Raw genomic sequence first — 20,442 nt, 5'->3', positions numbered from 1 at the left:
CTCTGACTCCTGACTATGGACACAATGTGACTATCTATCTCAAGGTCTGTTTGCCATGACCTTTACACTATGGTGGACAGTACCTTGGACTTTGAGCCAAAATGAATACTTCGTTCTTTACGTTTTCTTCTTGCCTGAAACTTTATCACAGTAAGGAGACAAGAAACTAATATAGCCAACCACTTGCCTGTTCAGGATAAGGTGATGACAGACAGACAGACAGACAGACAGACAGACAGACAGACAGACAGACAGACAGACAAGCCATATCTGTAGTGGTTTGAATGAGAATGACTCCCATAGTTTCATGTATATGAATGTTTGGTCTCAAGTTGGTGGAACTATTTGGGAAGCATTAGGAGGTGTGACCTTGTTGTAGGAATTATGTCTCTGGAGTGGGGGTGGAAGTACTTTGAGGTTTCTAAAGCCCATGCCAGGTTCTCTCTCTCTCTCTCTCTCTCTCTCTCTCTCTCTCTCTCTCTCTCTCTCTCTTCTCTCCCACCCCCCTTCCCTCCCTCCCTCCCTCCCTCCCTCCTGCCCTCCTACTCGTGTGTCAGATATAAGCTCTCAGCTATTGCTCCAGCGCTTGCCTGTCTGCCATGATGTCATGGACTCTCTAAAACTGTAAACAGGCTCCCAATTAAATTCTTTATTTTGTCTTTATTAGTTGACTTGTCTGTAGTGTCTCCTCAAGGCAATGTAACACTAACAAAGTAGAAGCCCTGCAAGCAAGAAGAGAATTGAGCAGAATAGTGAATGTTAAGTGATAAAATAGCCAACATTAAATAGGATGGGGACTTACTTGAAAGAAGAAAGAACTCAGAAGGGAATAAGAAAGGGCAAATGCATTGTATACATATATAAAATTCCCAAAGAATAAATTTTAAATGTGAAAGAAATATTTAAAAGAAATTATTCTGAGAAAAACTAACATAGGCCAGAAACCGAGATGCACATAGGAAAAGAAGTCAGAGAAGGAATAAGTAAACATAAAATTAAATTTTTCAATATTCTTACTCTTAATTTATTTAACAATTAACGGTCTGTTCAAAACAACTACAAACACACACACACACACACACACACACACACACAGAACCAGATGCCACATGACATTCCAATGACAGACAGCATTTGTGATAACACACACACAATGTTACATCATTGCCGCCATCTTGGCCTATGTAAGTACACTCCTGGTGTTTCTACACTGATTTAAAAAATGAAGATGGGCTGATCAGAATCGTGTCCTTCATCAAGTGGAGCATGACTTTGTGCATGTACATGTTTGTGTGTGCCTGTTTGTACATGTGCATTTTATGGGGAATGAATGATAGGAACAGTGCAGGAAGAAGTCCTTGACTGTGCTTCATTACTGTAAAATGCTCACAAGACCTGTGAAGCAGAATAGTATTAGAAAGTAGAGTTGAGTTCATTTTAAATATTTATGCCTAGAACTCTAGAGGAACACCTAGAAGAGGGGGGGAAGTAATTGGCGTAACATTACTTCTATCCTTCTTACTGTGACATGTGACATAGCAGAAGGCATAGATGAAAAACATTTATTGTGCCTCATGATATCAAGGGATTCGGGTCTACAATGGCAGAACACACTTGCAGAGTGGCTCTAGACAGCAGGGTGTTCCAAGAAGGTACTGTTCCTCCTTCCCAAGTTGATGTATAGAAAAGAAAAGTTGGGGGACAGACACACCCCCCTTCAAGTCTTACTCTAAAGTTATATTAATCAAGACAGACAGATATTCCTGAAAATCAGGAAAGCAAATCAATGAACACATTGCAAAGCAGTGGTTCTCAACCTGCGAGTCATGACCCCCTTGGGGAGTCACATATCCGATGTCCTTCATATTAAATATTTGCATTACAAGTCATAACAAGAGCAAAACACATTGTGAGATAGCAATGAAATAATTTTATGATTGGAGGGTCACCACGACATGAAAAACTGTATTAAAGGGTCACAGTGGGCACTCCAGACACCGCCCAGACCTGAAGGAACTGATCAACAGTTCTCTGCACCCAAATCCCATGGGAGGGAGAGCTAAATCTTCAGAGGGGCAGACACGCCTGGGAAGCCAGAAGAGACTACACTCTGCCCACATTTCTGACTCCAGAGGAAAACACCTAATGCCATCAGGGACCCCAGTGGACAGGGGGTCCGGGAAAAGGCAGCGCAGGCCCTCCTGGTTGCCACCGTCACGGAGAGCTCAAAAGCAGCCCCCCGCGAGCAACTTGAGCCCTGGGACCACAAGTAAGACCAACTTTTCTGCTCCAAGCAACCTGCCTGGTGGACTCAGGACACAGGCCCACAGGAACAGCTGAAGACCAGTAGACAGGAAAGACTGCACGCCCGAAAGCAGAACACTCTGTTCCCATAACTGGCTGAAAGAAAACAGGAAAACAGGTCTACAGCACTCCTGACACACAGGCCTATAGGACGGTCAAGCCACTGTCAGAAATAGCAGAACAAGGTAACACCAGAGACAACCTGATGGCAAGAGGCAAGCGCAGGAACCCAAGCAACAGAAACCAAGACTACATGGCATCATCAGAGCCCAATTCTCCCACCAAAGCAAACACTGAATATCCAAACACACCAGAAAAGCAAGATCTAGATTTAAAATCACATTTGATCATGATGCTGGAGGACTTCAAGAAAGACATGAAGAACTCCCTTAGAGAAATGCAGGAAAATATAAATAAACAAGTAGAAGTCTATAGAGAAGAATCACAAAAATCCCTGAAAGAATTCCAGGAAAACACAATCAAACAGGGAAGGAATTAAAAATGGAAATAGAAGCAATAAAGAAAGCACAAAGGGAAACAACCCTGGATATAGAAAACCAAAGGAAGAGACAAGGAGCTGTAGATACAAGCATCACCAACAGAATACAAGAGATAGAAGAGAGAATCTCAGGAGCAGAAGATTTCATAGAAATCATAGACACAACTGTCAAAGATAATGTAAAACAGAAAAAGCTACTGGTCCAAAACATATAGGAAATCCAGGACTCAATGAGAAGATCAAACCTAAGGATAATAGGTATAGAAGAGAGTGAAGACTCCCAGCTCAAAGGACCAGTAAATATCTTCAACAAAATCATAGAAGAAAACTTCCCTAACCTAAAGAAAGAGATGCCCATAAACATACAAGAAGCCTACAGAACTCCAAATAGATTGGACCAGAAAAGAAAATCCTCCTGTCACATTATAGTCAAAACACCAAATGCACAAAACAAAGAAAGAATAAAAGGATCACAGTGTTTGGAAGGTTGAGACTCACTGTGGTAGAGCCTATGATTAGGTCTATATACGTATAATCAGCTGGTCTTTAATAAGTGAAAAATAAAGCAAAAATTGTTTTTTCAGCAAGTGGCACCAAAAAACTTAGAAAACTAGACATCTATACATGGTAGAGGGGTGGGGGGAGAGGAGCCCCAGAAAACAAAACAGGAGAGAATCTGGGGGAAGGGAGATGAATGAACAGCTGGGGCAGTTAATTTAATTTTTATACTATAATGATAGTTGTGTGCCATTATCAACTTCTCTAAAGCCATTTGCTGGAAAACACTGGATGAACACTAACACAAACTATGGGCTCTGAGCAATCATGTGTCAGTGTAGGCTTATCCAGTTGTGGCAAATACATCACTGTCATTAGTGAGTGGGAAAATGTACTCAGTGAGTGTAGATGGAAGGGAGGGATGGGCTATACTGAACCCCCACCCCATGCGTTGTGTTCAGTTTCCCTGTGAGCTAACAGCTGATCTATAAATACTTCACTATCCTAAAAAAAAGGACACTGAGTGATTTACAGGTGCTGGATGCATTTCCTGTCAGATGCCATATTCTTCCAAAGCACATGTACTTACCAAACCATCACCACTTGAACTCTAGATCTGCCCCACCCTCTGATGAAGTTCCGGAGACATCTGTGCAATTAATAAATATCCTGTCTCCTGGAAAGAGAGCATGCTGGACTCCCAGCATGATGCTTGGCACTTTAAAATACATTATCACATTCCATTCCCTCAGCAATGCAAAGAGGTGGGTATTGTATATCCATTTTCTAGGCGGAAAGTGTTCACAGATACATAAACACATCGGGGAATATGGAAGATCTCTGCAGCTGCTTCCACAACTTAGGAACAATTCTTTACAAGCTAAATTCAGAAAGCAAGTGTGAGAAATTCAGTCGTATATTTATGAAAACCCCTAAGAAAATCTTCAGGCATTGTAAGAGGACAACGGAAGGCAGAGAGAGCTGGTAAGTGGTTTGGTGTCTATTTGCCTTCATTGGAGGCTGCCTCATCTTCAGAGACAGCGTCAGGAATCTCAAGTATACAGAAAGTGTCTCCACCACAACCTTAGCGTACCCATCACTCAGTAGGTGTAATAACATTCCTGGGTGACCAGTCATGACCTCTATGAGATCCAGCTTGGACTTTGCCACAGCAGCAACACCAGCAGCCTACATTAACCAGAGTCATTACACTAGGTCCTGACACAAATAACCTCAGAGTTCTCATAGACACAAGAGAACAATGGAAGCTAGAAAGTCCTCTTCTATGCATGTGTTGGACCTCTTTTCTCATGTGACTTAGCCACTGAGTCTTTTCCATGTACTTCTGGATGTTCTATGTGCAAACTCTTCATCATGCAGAACATTTTAGGGACCGTACCCAAAGTAGCAAAACCCTATCTCCCTATGGCCCAAATTAATTACTTTGCAATGCAAAAGGGGACTGGGGGCACATAGTTGTGCACCTGGGGGAATTAGAACCTGAGAACATGCACATGCTAGCAGCTCAGATACCAGTCTCTTGTGTTTTTTGAGCTCCCAGCAAAGGAGAGGAGAAGCCATGTGGAAGTTGTGAGGATGAAGGATGCTGGTGTCAATGGCCAGCCCAGCTCTCCTCTGGACTGTGCTCACGTACTGAACCTCTTGAGGGCTCAGTTTCTCAAGTGTGAGATGAAGCTAAAGAAATAGATAAAAGTGGACATCGCACTGCCTGAGGATCCAGCTATACCTCTCTTGGGCATATACCCTAAAGATGCCCCAACATATAAAAAAGACACGTGCTCCACTATGTTCATTGCAGCCTTATTTATAATAGCCAGAAGCTGGAAAGAACCCAGATGCCCTTCAACAGAGGAATGGATACAGAAAATGTGGTACATCTACACAGTGGAATATTACTCAGCTATCAAAAACAATGACTTTATGAAATTCGTAGGCAAATGGTTGGAACTGGAAAATGTCATCCTGAGTGAGGTAACCCAATCACAGAAAAACACACATGATATGCACTCATTGATAAGTGGCTATTAGCCCAAATGCTTGAATTACCCTAGATGCACAGAACACATGAAACTCAAGACGGATGATCAAAATGTGAATGCTTCACTCCTTCTTTAAAAGGGGAACAAGAATACCCTTGGCAGGGAATAGAGAGGCAAAGATTAAAACAGAGGCAGAAGGAACACCCATTCAGAGGCTGCCCCACATGTGGCCCATACATATACAGCTACCCAAATAGACAAGATGGATGAAGCAAAGAAGTGCAGACCGACAGGAGCCGGATGTAGATCGCTCCTGAGAGACACAGCCAGAATACAGCAAATACAGAGGCGAATGCCAGCAGCAAACCACTGAACTGAGAATAGGAACCCTGTTGAAGGAATCAGAGAAAGAACTGGAAGAGCTTGAAGGAGCTCGAGACCCCATATGTACAACAATACCAAGCAACCAGAGCTTCCAGGGACTAAGCCACTACCTAAAGACTATACATGGACTGACCTTGGACTCTGACCTCATAGGTAGCAATGAATATCCTAGTAAGAGCACCAGTGGAAGGGGAAGCCCTGGGTCCTGCTAAGACTGAACCCCCAGTGAACTAGACTGTTGGGGGGAGGGCGGCAATGGGGGGAGGGTGGGGAGGGGAACATCCATAAGGAAGGGGAGGGGGGAGGGGGATGTTTGCCCGGAAACCGGGAAAGGGAATAACACTCGAAATGTATATAAGAAATACTCAAGTTAATTTAAAAAAAAAAGAAATAGATAGATGTAAAGTGTGGAGACTGCTTGAAGAAATTTCATGGATGTATGAGCTTCAGCTAACTCGAGACCAAGTGCAAGACGCTTCCACCAAGGGAAGGCTTTGAGCATGTGACCCAGAGACCCCATGCAGCCATGACTCCTGATGGCTAGAGGAGAGCTTTCACGGGTGTCTAAGCCCCTTGTCCATTATTGCCCAGATCTATGGAGATTGGCTCATCACAAAAACCCAGTTCCTAGGTCTGAGCCTCAAGTGCCCAGTGAGGCAAGCCCTTCACAAAGTAGGGGATGAGTTTGTAGTCCAGTTTTCCTAGAACCAAACAGCAACTGACATCCTAAAACTAAGAAGAACTAATAAAGTGCCAAGCCAGCCTTCTCTCTATAGACAGGGGTATCCAGATATATGCAGAGAAGAAACTAAGTTTTGCATTTTTGCTTTGTGTTGCTATTTTGTTAGCTCTAAAGCTATCAAAACGGATATCTCCTGGTGGTCCCAGTATCCATCTTGAGAAAGTATAATCAACAGGGAGGTATATGTGCTACACTAAAGAGACTCGGAGAATACCCACAGAGCCATATCTGTGGGCTGAGTGCCACAGAGGCCATCAGAACCCCCTCCCATGCTCAAAGGATGTGTCACTGTTGGCCAGGCCCACCCTGTCAGTGGCAGGAAATTAGGCAAGCCTCACACAGAGTCCTCCCAAATACTATCATATGCTGGGTTGACTCTATGCCAGAACTCAGGGGAGGGGTTTCATTCTAGATCTAAACATAACTATCTGGGCTTAGTCAAAATGTCTAAAGAAGAGATGTCTTTTTTCTATCTCGTAGTCAAAGGAAGCCATGAAGAAGGAAGGGTCCCCATAGCTGCCAATGGTCCCACCCTTAAAACATAAATTTTATTCCGATGGTCATGCAATGGCAATACAACTTCCATGTTCTTTTTTAACAGACAGTCTAGGTGTCTGGAGATTCGGGAATCCCTGTCCCTTGTCAGCAGGAAAAAATAACTAACTTTCCCAGAAGCCCTATTCAGCTGGCTTCCCTTTAGATGCTTTGGGTCAGAACCACATCTCGTGGCCAACCCCATCTGCCAGATCATCTAGAAAAAGTCACAGTTGGGTGTTTGTGTTTGTGAGTTCCCCCATGAATCCCCACGGTTTCAACCAACCACTGAGTGATAATATTAGGGGAAATCTGTCTGTGCTAAGCATGTCTAGACCTTATCTCTCGGTGTAACAACTATTAACATAAAGTTACAACTGTGAGTAACCTAGACAGTAAAGCTTGTGGGCAATGTGTGTATGTTTGTACGAATACTGTGGGACCCATAAAGTAACCTGGGCATCGTGGATCTGTGTGTCTGCAGGGGGAATCCCGGAACTAACCCACTTCAGGGTAACTACCTCCTGTGGAATACACATCCCCCACCCCGGGCAGGGGGAGAAAGATCTGCTAATAAAGAGAAACTAGGAATGAATATTAAGTAAGAAAACCATGGTGTCTATTACCTAAAACGCCAGCGGAGCTCCAGGAGCTGCAGTCAGAGTGCTGTTTACATACCTCTTCTGACTGGCCATCTCCGGGAGCCCCACATGCCTGGAACAGAGCAGCCACACGGCTCCAACCTGGCTCGCTCAAACAGCTGCGAATATGTGCGTTTGCACATAATTACTGACTTCCTCCTCAGATTTAATGTCTAAGTTTATCTTCACTTTAATCCAATTTCACGCCTGGAGCAGAGGGACTCCAACAGAAGGTCTTTCTTAACCTCCCGATATCATTAATTATTGCTACATTGGGAGTTTCTGCACAGAACAAGCAGGTTTTTAAATAGAAATCATTTGTCTCTCAGCAGGGAAACTCAATAGCTTTATTTCCTACACTTGAAGCTGCTGCACTCGAGTGACCCGTTTCGTGGTGACCACCCCAAGATCACCTCCAAGCAGAGCCCAGCCCTCCTCGCCCCCTTCCAGACCAACCTGATTTGCCACCTGTGGTGGGAGACATATATTTCCTCCTTTAATTGTTGAATGGGGTTTACTAGAAAGACCAGCCGTTCCCTGGGCTCTGGGCATTTGGTCATATTTCCTGGTGATTTTCTGCTCAAGGAAATCCCCTAACTCATTAAAAAATAATAATAATAGATTAATTGACCAGTTCGGCAACAAGTAGCACCAGGACCCAATAAACTTTGCAAAGAGTACGTTCCAATTACAACCGTGCTCAGTGGGAGTGCGGTGGGTGAGCCAACATAATCTTTCTTTGGAGTGCGAGGATTTTTATGTTTTCTTCCCCGGCTATGACACTCTTCTGCCCTAGCATGGACTTTGGGTCTAACTGCAGTCCCTTGTCTTGTTGCTGTACCTGCTGCTGAAGACACAGGGTCCCAGCAAATGACTCAGAGAAACAAATGGGACTCAGACAGGGTGGCTGGCCGCAGGGCATGTAGACTGAGAAGAGCCTATTGCCCCCAGTGCACCAACACCCGGGATGCTTTCAGCATCTCCTAACCAAGCAGTTGCAGTTGGCCCTTGACACCTCAAGGTCAGCAGGAAGCAAGGGTTTTGTAACTAGCCTGATTGCAGAAGCAGGCTGGAAAAGTTCATTCAAGTCTGAGATGTTGGATCTGAGGAGAGACACTGGCAGGATGCTTCTCAGTGGGGCTTCTCTCCCCAGAACAAGCTATACTATCAGTCAGAAACCTGTGATACCATAGAACAGTCCCTCTGAAAGGGTACTGGAAAATAAATGACATCATACAAGACCAGATTGCAAATTACCCCAACAAGGATTTATTAAGCACTCCTTATATATAGGTGTTACTTTGTTCTACTAACAATGATTTGTAAATCTGTACCATATAACGTTTTATATACCTTAAATATATGCAATAAAATATACTTTTGAATGAAAGGAGAGGCAGCGAGAGAAGGAGCAGGGGTTTGGCCTGGCCCAGGATTTGCACTAACCCAAACACTAACTCAAGGTTGTTGCTTGTCAACTGAGCTGCCTTACCTATAAAGTTTTATCTAAAATGAGCCTCTGAACTCAGCACCTCTTCCTCTTGGCCCTTTTCTTCTTCTCACGGCTTTTATTTATCATTTGTGCTTCCCCCTCACTAGTCTCTCTTCTGCAGGCCAACGAAGAGCTGGCCCCGGCAATGAAGTGAAGCAAGCACCTGGCTCGGGTTTTGCAAAAGAAAAAAAAAAAGCAAACACCTGTTCCTGTGGAAGGCTGGGTGTAGCCAATGGACAAACTGGCTGCTCCTATCTCTAGACGTACATAGCCCTGAGACCTTCAGGGATCTCCAGCCCTCAGCCTGCCACCTGCTGTACATCACAGGCTCCCAGTGCCATGTATCAATTGATCTCCGTTTTAAAAAACAGGTTCCAAGCCAGGGTTTCTCAGCCTCAGGACCAATAGCACTAGCTTTCAGGGGCTGGTCCTTACGGCAGGGGTTTTCTTCCACACTGACAGCTCATCCCAGCCTCTGGATAAAACTCGCCAGCAGCACTTCCACTCTGGTTGCGGCAACTAACAATGTCTCCTGAAGTTTTGTCTGATTGGAGGCCCACTAGGCAAAATAAATGTTGGTTCACTGAAATACTGGGATACCCAGTGTAGTGTATGAGCGTTTAACCAAACCAATGCTGTTTTTAAACTCAAATCACATGTTTCCCAGATCCACTTAACCTCACAGTGTTTGTAGAAATAAGACTTCAGGGCTAGTGAGGGCTGGTCCTGGGCAACAGGTAACATTTTAAGAAGGAACCTGGACAAACAGGATAGAAGTGACAGCCTTACGTCACTTATCACTGAGATAGGCGAAGTGGTCACCAACATGCTTCATAGACCCGCATGAAAATCCTTTAGCCAGAGACCAAGTATTTAGCTTGATCTCATCTTCTTAATTCCACAGTCCATACAATCATAAACCCTCCCCACCCGCTGAAGCATAGAGGTGCTTTTTGTATTTCTCCCAAAAGTTCATGTGCTGGAACCTGCTTTCTAAGAGGATCGTGTTGGAGGTGCAGGACCATTGAGAGGCAGAGCCTGGTGTAGGTCATGAGAACAAAGTCTCAAAAGGGATCATTTGTTTCCGTTGGTTCCCAAGTTAGCAGCTTTTTTTCAAGGATGTTATTATTTTGTGGGTATGAGTGTTTTGCCTGTGTGTATGTTTGTATAGTGACCGAGGAGGCCAGAAGAAGGTGTAGGCTCCTCTAGGAGTGTGGTGACAAGATAGGTTTGAGCTGCCGTGTGCATGCTGGGATTGAGCCCACGTCCTCTGGAAGAGCAGACAGCTCTTATCACTGAGCTGTCTTGATCCAGCCAAAAGCAAGTCCTTATAAAGCAGGGTAGCTTCCCATTCTCAGCCATGCTGTGACACAGCCAAGACGCCATGCTCTTTGAATCCTCTAGCTCTAGGAATCATGAGCTAAAATAGGTTCTCTTCTTTTCGAACTATCCAGTGGCAGCCGTTTTGTTATAGCACCACAAAACAGACTAACCTGTCACTGCCTTCAACAGCCCCTTAAGTGCCGGGCACCAAGCTAAGCCCAAACACAGATCACTACTGCTCTGTCCTTCCCACCCTGCCTCTGACTATTGGTTGCTCCTTGATTCTGGACTGCCTCAGTCCCTTTCCTCTCAACTGCAAGGTGCACTTCAGTGACCAAGCTCTGAGCTTCCCAACCACCCTAGGAAAGATGACGATTCTTCTCAAACCCCAGCTGTCCCATCACTGCTAAAAAATACCAGCTCTAACCCACATGGGAACAGGACCAATGAGCACATGAAACAGAGGGCTTTGTCAGAGATCAAAGCTGGGCCACTGCTGCTGATTTCATCCACCCTACCTTGCCTGGGTGACCCACTCCTATATTCTGAGGCAATGGTTCAAAGGTTATTCAGAGCCTTTTCTGTCAGACCAGTTTTTTTTTTACATTATATTTGGGGGGAAAACTTACTAACAACCTGGTAGTGAATTTGCTTTCTTTTTCTTACTGTTATGTGGGCATTGCGATACACCATCAGGTTTCTTGGTGTCCAGAATCTCACAATAGCAGTCTAAGCATGCTACAGATATGCAAAATTTACACAGTGCAGTGGGAGGTGTTTTAAAAAAAAAACACATTAGTAAAATTGGATCTCCAGCACCAAGTGTTTGCAACAGTTTAAAATATTAATGCATGTTGGATGCCAAGGCTCAACCAGACTCCTGTTTGGCAGGAACAATTTTGCATAGGTAATTAGATACACGTGCAAATATTTAACTCTAAGCCAACGCTTATGCCATTGAAGTACCGTGGTTCATCAGCTAGCCACCTGGTTGGCAGGCCCAATTAAAGGTTTGCCCGAGTTACAGCTACATCCTTCATTGTCTCTGTATCCTGAAAATACAAACAATTAGGGAAATAGAAGGGGGAGGGTTAAAAACTGATTGAAAGATAATTCTGAATCCTCAGTTCTCAGAGGATGCCAAATTGCTGGAAGTCCGCAACCACGCGTACTCTTATGTTGTTTTTATGTCTCCTAAGAGATCACGAGCTGCTGAGTTGGCTAAACCCAATCACGCCCGTTCTTCAATTTGAGTGGATTGTCAACTCCACATTCCATATACGATGTGAACATCTGGGGGAGTGGGCATAAGTCAATGGTGGATCACTTGCTTTGTATGTGTAAAACCTGGAATTCAGTCCCCTACATGCCAAAAATATAATCATTAGTATTTTCTAAATTTTAATCAGCATACCCAAAATCAAGCCTCAACATACTTAAATAAATAGTAGTGATGATAAACAGAAAAAAAATCCACACAGAAAACACAACTACAGAAACTTGTAATGAAGCTAAGAATTTTCTAATCTCTGGCTTCATCACGGGTCCAGAAGAACCACATAGCAGAGAATTTATTACAGAGGGTAGGAATGAGGACAGTGCCTACAGTTGGAAGGTCCTACAGTTGGAAGGTAGGATTACTTGGTCCCCAGTGAGGAAACCCTTTGGAGTTTCCTCCATGACAAAGTGGAGAAAGCAATATCTATTCTACTAGGTGGTGGCCAGTATGCAGCCAAATGTTCACTTTGACCCTTGAGAAATAGAGACAGTCAACTTTCCATCCTGTCCTTGGCGGGGGTTGGGAGTGCCCCGAGGGACACTGTGGTAATGCTGCAAGCTTGTTAGAGTTTTCCTAGAGTATAATGTTGGAGTGCCTTGTAAACCAGGCATGTCTCTCCTGAGGTGCAACACCTCATTCCAAGTGAGACTGACCATACTGTGTGACGACACATAGTAAGACCGCACCCTGTAGCATGAGCTACCATAGCGATAAGCTGCCACCGTGCCAAGGCTTCTAAAGACCAACAGTTTTCAAGAAAGGCAAAGAAAAGTCCAACAATGGTACTCAGAATCCGCACTTGTAGCTTCTAAAGAGTGTGTGAAGCCTTTTCAATTCCCTACCATAAGTTCAACCAAAGAATATCCAGAGACACGCAATCTTTTTAAAGAACCCTATGTAACAAGGTTTGTGTGAGTGTGCACATTCAATGTGTGTGAACAGTGTGTGGGTGGAGGCACTCACCAAGGTGGACTGGGAGCCTTGGGGGTTCTCCTATATCAGCCAATCTCCCAGAAGAAACGCCTAGGAGAGATGCTCAGAGATGGTGTTGAGGGTGGACTGCTGGGCCTCACCTTGCTTGGTAAGACCTATTACCCACTACCAGTTCCCCCCGTTACGAAGTTTTACAGTACTTCATCTCATTTAAATGAGTGCACCCTGCAAGAAAAAAATAATCCATCCTGGTGTCAAATGGACCCTCTTGTTTAATAGGTTGCTCGGGTATTTTGATAAATTAATTCTTAAAAGTCTCAATGCCAACATGCATTTATACCTTCAAGGTAAGGGCCTGCTATTCACATCATTTTGTCGCACTGGCAAAGGTGGGCCAGGCAAACACTGCCCTGGTCACACCTTCTGCTTCTTGTAGAGCGATTTCACGTAATTCACTTGAGAGCAGAGCGTTAGAGTGAAAGAACAGGGATTGCCATTGGATAAACAGGCTCGTTCTGGCTAGTTCCTGTACAACATGAGCCCGGATAGTCCCTTACCGTGGTCGTGCCCCACTCTCCTTACGGATAAAACGCAATGCTGACCTGTGTGAAAGAATCATCGTGCCCCATGGCATGCTGGGTACCTCACACACCCACTGCCCCAGGAGAACAAAGGACTAAGACATCCGTCTACACAAGTAAAATCCCAAACACTATACTCAGTGCTATTGCTACCAGATCACTTCGCTGGTGAACAAGATTTTATTCTCCTGGAATGGTGAGTAGTGCTTGGTAATGGAAGCCATCTTGGAAGATTCCCCAGTAACAGCCTTACCTGACACATCACAATAGGACCGTCTGCAGAGGTCAAGCTGATGTAACAAACTGATGGTAACTTTTCTTAGATGTCTACTTTTTAAAACTGAAATTATTGTACACTCAGGAGGAGTTGCAAAATAACAAAACCAGTGCACTGGCGTAGAACAGAAACATCAGATAGTAGAGCCTGGGACATGGATTGGTGAGTAGTGTGTCTGCTTTGTAAACATGAAGGCCTGAGTCAGATCCCCAGCGCCCCTCATAAAGCTGGATGTGGTGGCTCACAGTTATAATCTCAAGGCTGGAGAGGCAGAGACAGAAGGGCCCCTGGGGCTTATTGACCATTCTAGCCAAATCCAAGAGCCCCAGGTTCAGGGAGAGACCCTGCCTCGAAAAGTAAGGATGAGGGCAACTGAGGAAGACTCTTGACATAGAAGTCTGGCCTCTACATGCACACACATTATCATGCATTTACACATATACACACACATATACACAGAGAGAGAGAGAGAGAGACAGAGACAGAGACAGAGACACAGAGAGAGACAGGGAGAAAGAGAGAAAGACAGGATCAGAGAGACAGAGACAGACAGACAGAAACAGAGATAGAGATAGATAGGGAGAGACGGAAAGACAGAGACAAGAGAGAGGGGATAGCGGCAGGGAGGAACCAGGAGAGAGAAGCATATATGCAGACACAAATAAAGTAAATCCATAGAAAATTGATGGTGATTATGTGTCCAGCAGACAGTCCAAGTGAATGTCAATCCCATTATAAAGTGGAGGAAACATGACATTCTACTAAACACGGTCTCTGGAACCAAAATGCTTGAGTACAAATCCCAGGGTTTGGGACGTTCACCTGTATATCTCTGGCCAAGCAGCTCACCACCCTGTGCCTCCACATCCTCCTTCTGGAAATGTCTACAATCATAGAATCTCCCTCAAAGGGTTTTGGTGAAGATTAAATAAGGTGATGCTTTCGAAAGATTGCCTGGCCAGTGCTTCACGTTCAACAAATGAAAGATCTTGGCCAATAAGGCCACCGTCCTCCTCTCGGAATCCCAAGACTTCCCTGAAAGATAGGACCTGCGGGATTCAGAAGGGGGATGAGATGAAGAAGTATGAAGCTGAGCAGAGAAGGCCAGGTCAGCATCTGTGAACCCCAGATCACCCCAAGGGCACCAGACAACTCGCCCATCCTACGGCTGTTTTATTGCATTGCTACAGATTTTCAGTCAAAACAGTTTTGTGAAGGGGTTTTTTTTTGGTTTTCTCTTTTTGTTTTTGTTTCAGTCCTAAGTCCCACTTGCCCCGCATTGGTTGCTGAAAAAAAAATGCGAGAGGTCAGACAAAATATAGGCCAATGAAAATAACATGGCAGCAAGAAATTAATTGCAGAGTCTGTTTAATATGACAGGGGACCCCCTAAAATCCTATTATGTCGTTCCCGGCTTCCCTTCGTCATGCGCACGGGTTCTGTGCACAAAGGCCAGGGCAGTCTCCCCGGTGCATTGCTGCATTAATTTGACATTTCTGGCTCCAATTAACCTTACGTTTCAACTATTTTCTAAAGATTGTTCTTTTAATTTGCGATAAGGTTATTTTTTTTCCACTAGTGTTTCACAACTTGTGCACAAAGGCCTGCTGTAGAAAACCTAGCCCAGTGCTGTATGCTTCAAGGCAACGCTACCGTTTATATACTTTGCCTGTTAGGTAAGAGTGAGAGCTTCCTGCAATGGAGGCTGCTGGGCAGAGGCGTGGGACCCTAAATGGCACAGTGGGTGCTGTAAGCCAACTGTGGGCCCCACTCCAAGGCAAGAGCATGGGAACCTAAACGTAAACATGCTGGGTTATAAAAGGGTGGGGAAATGGTCCCATTGGGAAAGTGCTTACCACAAAACCGTGAGGACCTGAGTTCATATCCCAGGGCCCACATAAAATGTCCAGTGTGGCCATGCAAACCCCAAAACCCAACTCTGGGGAGGCAAGAATGGGAGAGTTACTGGGGCTCCCTTGCCAGCTGGTCTAGCCTTTCAGTGAGTTCCAGATCCACTGGAAGATCCTGCTTCAAAACAGGGCCAAGAGCAACAGGAGAAGACACCCCAACATCAACCTCTGGCCTCTACATGTACACGGACATGTGCACACACCCACATACCCCATAATTTGAAGCAATATGCTGAGTTCAGTAGCTTACTGAAAACATGAGTACACACATAAGTAAGTACACACGTTTGCCACACAAATGGGAGGACCTGGGTTCAATTCCCAGGACCCACAGAGAAGCCAGGCATGGTGGCTCTTGCCTGTAATCGTGGTACTAGGAGGGCAGAGACAAGAGGATCTCTGGGGCTTTCTAGCCCACTGGCATAGACCAACAGTGAGATCCATGTTCAGTAAGACCTTGTCTCCAAAGAAAATAAAGTAGAAAGTGATGGAGAAAGATACTTGACATTGATCCCTCGTCTCCAGGGAACACACGTGTGAGCACTCGCGTGCACGCTCGCGCGCACACACACACACACACACACACATTCATACACAGAGACACCATCACACACAAGAAGTGAGGCTTACTTGGAGGAATATAACTTAGGGGTGTACAGTTAAAGTGACTACAGAGCACCCCCATCTCTCTTTTGCATCCTGCCTGCCACGAGGTGAACACTTCCCCCTCTGTGTGCTCTCGACCAAGATGAACTGCTTTGCCACGTGCCCAATAACAAAAGAGCCAAGTGACCACAGACCAAGGCCCCTAAAACAATGAGCAAAGTAAAGCTCCCCCTCCTTCTGAGTTATCACGAGCATCGTATCACAATGACAGGAGACTGGTTCACACCCCTCCCATCACCCTGTCTACCTTTGCTGGTGTCTTAACCTCAGAAGGTTGAGGACTGGAGACTATGCCTCAGAGCTCCACCATCTTCATGCAGCTGGTATTGTGAATGGCGCCTGTCACCCCCCTGGGCACGCCACACTAGGATGTATAATTCTTTCAATGACCTATTCTCTGAATGACTCTAAGAGCACTCGGACTTGGCTCCTGCAAACACTGGATTTATTACCTGTAAAGTATGTGAGGCAAGAGGTCCCTGCTCTCATTTTCTTTAAGAGCTGTCACCTTGAGGCTGGAGTGATGGCTCAGTGGTTACCGCTGGCTACTCTTGCAGAGGATCTGGCTTCCGTTTATAGCACCTACATGATTACAGTTACAACTAACTGTAACCCCAGTTCCATGGGATCCAACACCCTCTTCCGGCCTTCACCGGCACCAGGCATGTGGGATGCATACATGCACACAGGCAAAACACTCATACACACTTGAAAACCATGGTCATCTCTCAGCTGATTCTAGGGAAAAGGCACTAGGCTGTGTAGGATCCTTGGGGAGCAGCAAAAATGAACACGAAGATTTCTTTTCTCAGTCATGCCTACACAATGCTTAGAACATCTGTGTGCAATAAACCTGATGGAACAAGTTCTCCGCCCACATAGCTACTACAGGATCCCGAGGAGCGAGCTGGAAACAGAGAGCCACAGGCCCAGGGAACATGATGGGTGTGCACATGTCCCAGGGAGCTGGATAGGAGCGAGGAGAAGGAAGAGCCTTCAGCTCGATGTCTCTCTGACATATGGAAAGAAGAGAGGAAGAGTACTAACTGAGAAAAAGGACTTTCCATCACGATACAGTCCCAACAGTCATGAGCAGACCGAAGGTTCGAATGGACTGTGACCCCTCAATATCTATGCCCCATGGGAGGTCAGTTCCAGGGTACCCCATACCATTATATAAAAGGCCTGTACCCAGATACAGAGTTTATCAGTAGTCCATGTAAGCTCCAGGCTTCTGTCCCTGACACTGAAAAAAAATCAGTAAGTAAAGAAAATGAAGTTGTAATGTTTTTACAGAATCTACATGTGTCCTACCCTCTACCTCAACAAGTCTAAATGGCTTGAAATTCCCAATGCAGCAAACAGTATAATGCCGTATTGCTGAGGGAAGAGTGTCAAGAAAACATCTGTTTATTCTCAACACAGCTGCTCTTTTTTTCCCTGAAAGTTATTTTTCAGAGGCTAAAGACTTGGCTAGGAACAGAAGGCCACCAACTGTAATCATGGCTGTGAGGTAAACTGCCTGGATTCCTCCCTCACCCATCTTCCTTTATCCCAGATCCCCTGGAGTATATTGCTTTAAAGATTTGTTTTATTTTTAACTATGTGTATGTGTATATGCATATATGCATGTATGTATGTACGTATGATGTAGAGGGCAGAGATATGCTCATGTCAGTGCAGGTGCCCACCCTCCTGCAGTGTCCAGAAGAGGACCTTGGGACACTTGGAGCTGTTACATCTGGAGTTACAGCTGCCTGATATAGACACTTGGTGCTGAACTCGGGTCTTGTGCAAGAGCACTACACACTCCCAACCACTGGGCCATCCCTCCAGCGACTCAAGTGTTCTCTGTGTCCTTTCATTCTATAAGCCTTGAAATGTGTGTAAGTATGTGATTTGCTTAAAAATTCAAACATATCCACTTCACCGACTGCATGTGAGCCATCTCTCCTCAAGATATCTTCTGTGGCATTGTGCATCTGGAACACTTCTCTTTAACGACCTGTTTCATCGCCGAAATAGCAGTGATAATTTCCAAGCACACTCAGCAACAACCGATAGAGCCTATCAGCCTTTGATAGACTTGTATGTTCTCCAGTTAGTGAAGGAAAAAAACTTTCCAGCATTTGGTGCTCACAGGAAGGAAGAAGGATTTTTTTTTTCTTTTCACACTTCAGGCATTAGATGCTGAGTTTTAAAATACCCTGCGTGGTGTGAACTTAGCTTTCAACATCGAGCACAGCTTTTCCAAGTCTGAAACCAAGCAGTTGAGAAATGAAGATATTAAGCAGCGAAACGCACACGTGCGGAGCATGGAGTTGTTAAGCTGACACACATGTGGAAGAGATCGTGCATCCACACTCAGTCAGCTGGGGGGCGGGGGGGCCTCCTTCGGTGAATCTGAGCCTCCAGCCTCCAGAGGGCATGCATGCACAACAGCGTACACAGACACACAAAGAGAAAGGGAGACGGGGCAGAGTCTTTTACAAAACGTACCAGCTGAAGCTTGTCTTTTGCGTTCATGTGTAGTTCCTTCCATATGTGTATTTGACATCTGCATCAAACAGAGAATGCTGCACGAATGTCTGAGGAAGCTGTTTGGTTGGTGTGCGCGCAAGCGTATGTGTACATGCTGCTCTGGCTGCTACTTCTCTGGCGCCAACCAGTTTTCTTTTCTTTCTTCCTCTTCTTCCTCTTCCTCTTCTTTCTTCCTCCTCTTTCTCTTCCTCTTCTTTCTCTTCCTCTTCTTTCTTCCTCTTCCTCTTCTTCCTCTCCTCCTCCTCCTTTGTCTTTTTTTTTTTTGAGACAGGATCTCTCACTGGCTAGCTGTTCAGCAAACCAGGCATATGCCCACCCACCCTAGCACTGGGATTGCAAGTGCCACCATGCCCTGCTTTCATTTTTAAAAAATTTTAACTCGTTTCTTGGCAATTATATACAATATACCTTGATAATATCCACCTCCACCTCTCCTCCCCGTCTCCTCAGATCCACAAAACAGTGCCCATCCTTCTTCACATTATCTTGTCTTTTAAAACTCACTCAATCCAATTAGTGCTGCCTTTGTAAGCATGGGCAGACACAGAGCTGTCCAAATTGATTCTCCCTCCTCCAGATGTCATCCATTTCCAGAAGCGTCTTTGCAGGTGCACAGCCATCGTGAGCCCCACCCTCATCTATGATGGTATGGCTGACCACAGGTCTTGTGTGGGTAACCACAGTTGCTGTGTGCTTATGAGTGCAAAGGCCATGTCAGGTCTGTAAGGCAACACTTCATAGCATGCTCGCCCAACTCTCCAGTTCTTACAGTCTTTCTGCCCTCTCTTTTGTGATGTTCCCTGAGCCTTGCAGGGAATATCACAGATGCTCCATCTAGGGCTGGGCCCTTAGTCATTTATTCTCAGCACTTTGACCAGTTACGAGTCTCTACACTGACTGCTGACCATTACAAAATGAAGCTTCTCTGACCAAGGCTGAGAAAATCAATAGCGTGTGCATATAAACCTAAAAGTGTTTAGAAGGCTGTTTGACAGTATGTCTGCCTAGCAGAACAACAGCAGCAGGCTCCTCCACTAGATCTCGCAGCCATGGGCTTTGGACCATATTTACAGCACCAGACGTTAATTCCCTCCTATGGAGCAGTCCTCAAATCTAATCAGAAATCAGTCGGTTTATCGCTTACTTTTTTTTTTTTTTTTTTTGCTATGACAAAATACCATGACCAGGTGACTTATAGAAGAAAGAGTTTATTTTGCCCGACAGTTCCATAATGGCAGAGACAACATGGTAGCCAGTTTGAACCTCAAGCAGGAAGCATAGAGAGCTAACCTGAACTTGGCAAAGTTTCTTAACCTCAAAGCCCACCCCCAGTGATGTTCCCTTCAGCAAGCCTGTACCTTAGAAACCTTCCCAGGCAGCACCACCAGATGGGGACCAAGTGTTCGTGCCCAAACCTATGAGGGACACTTCTCATTAAATTCACCACATTTGGTTCCCACCATAACAACCATGCCACTGTTGCGCTGGCTTGAGTCCATTCTGTCTGGTTGGGTCAGTTCTGCAACATACAGGGTTCACTGCTGGATAAAAGCATCGGCGAGTCTCCAGATGTGAACTGCATAACCTTGAGCACTATGAAATCCAGACACCGAGGAAGTAAAGTTCCAGGTCGGTTCCAGTTTGATTTCTCTGTGTCCTAGAATCAGCGTGTGTAGTGTCTTCAACAATGGAGTCTTACTCCAGGTTATGGTTGGCAATAAAGAGCAGCAGCAACAGCCTGTGTCATTTGCAAAGCATCTGGAGCCTTTCTGTTCAAACTGACAAGGAGTTTCTCACACCCGACACCATGTGGGTGCTGAAGATCGAACCCAGGTCCT

At 45.1% G+C, this 20,442-nt stretch overlaps 1 long non-coding RNA gene across 2 annotated transcripts in view; it reads right to left on the bottom strand.

The window, feature by feature from the left end:
• Window positions 1-18,762, bottom strand: part of LOC148007715 (uncharacterized) — a 41,471-nt gene extending 22,709 nt beyond the window's left edge. Inside the window, exon 1 of one of the 2 annotated variants that reach the window (XR_015647059.1) lies at window positions 18,563-18,762. This is a non-coding gene — a long non-coding RNA (uncharacterized LOC148007715). The remainder of the gene's footprint in view (window positions 1-18,562) is intronic. The other variant, XR_015647056.1, reaches the window with a different exon arrangement.
• Between the last annotated feature and the right edge of the window lie 1,680 nt (window positions 18,763-20,442).

The sequence above is a fragment of the Rattus norvegicus genome, chromosome 1 (genome assembly GCF_021556685.1).
Source record: "Rattus norvegicus strain SHRSP/BbbUtx chromosome 1, alternate assembly SHRSP_T2T, whole genome shotgun sequence".
Lineage (NCBI taxonomy): Eukaryota > Metazoa > Chordata > Mammalia > Rodentia > Muridae > Rattus > Rattus norvegicus.
Note: the sequence above shows the minus strand (reverse complement) of the source record. Positions and strands in the feature narration are given on the sequence as shown.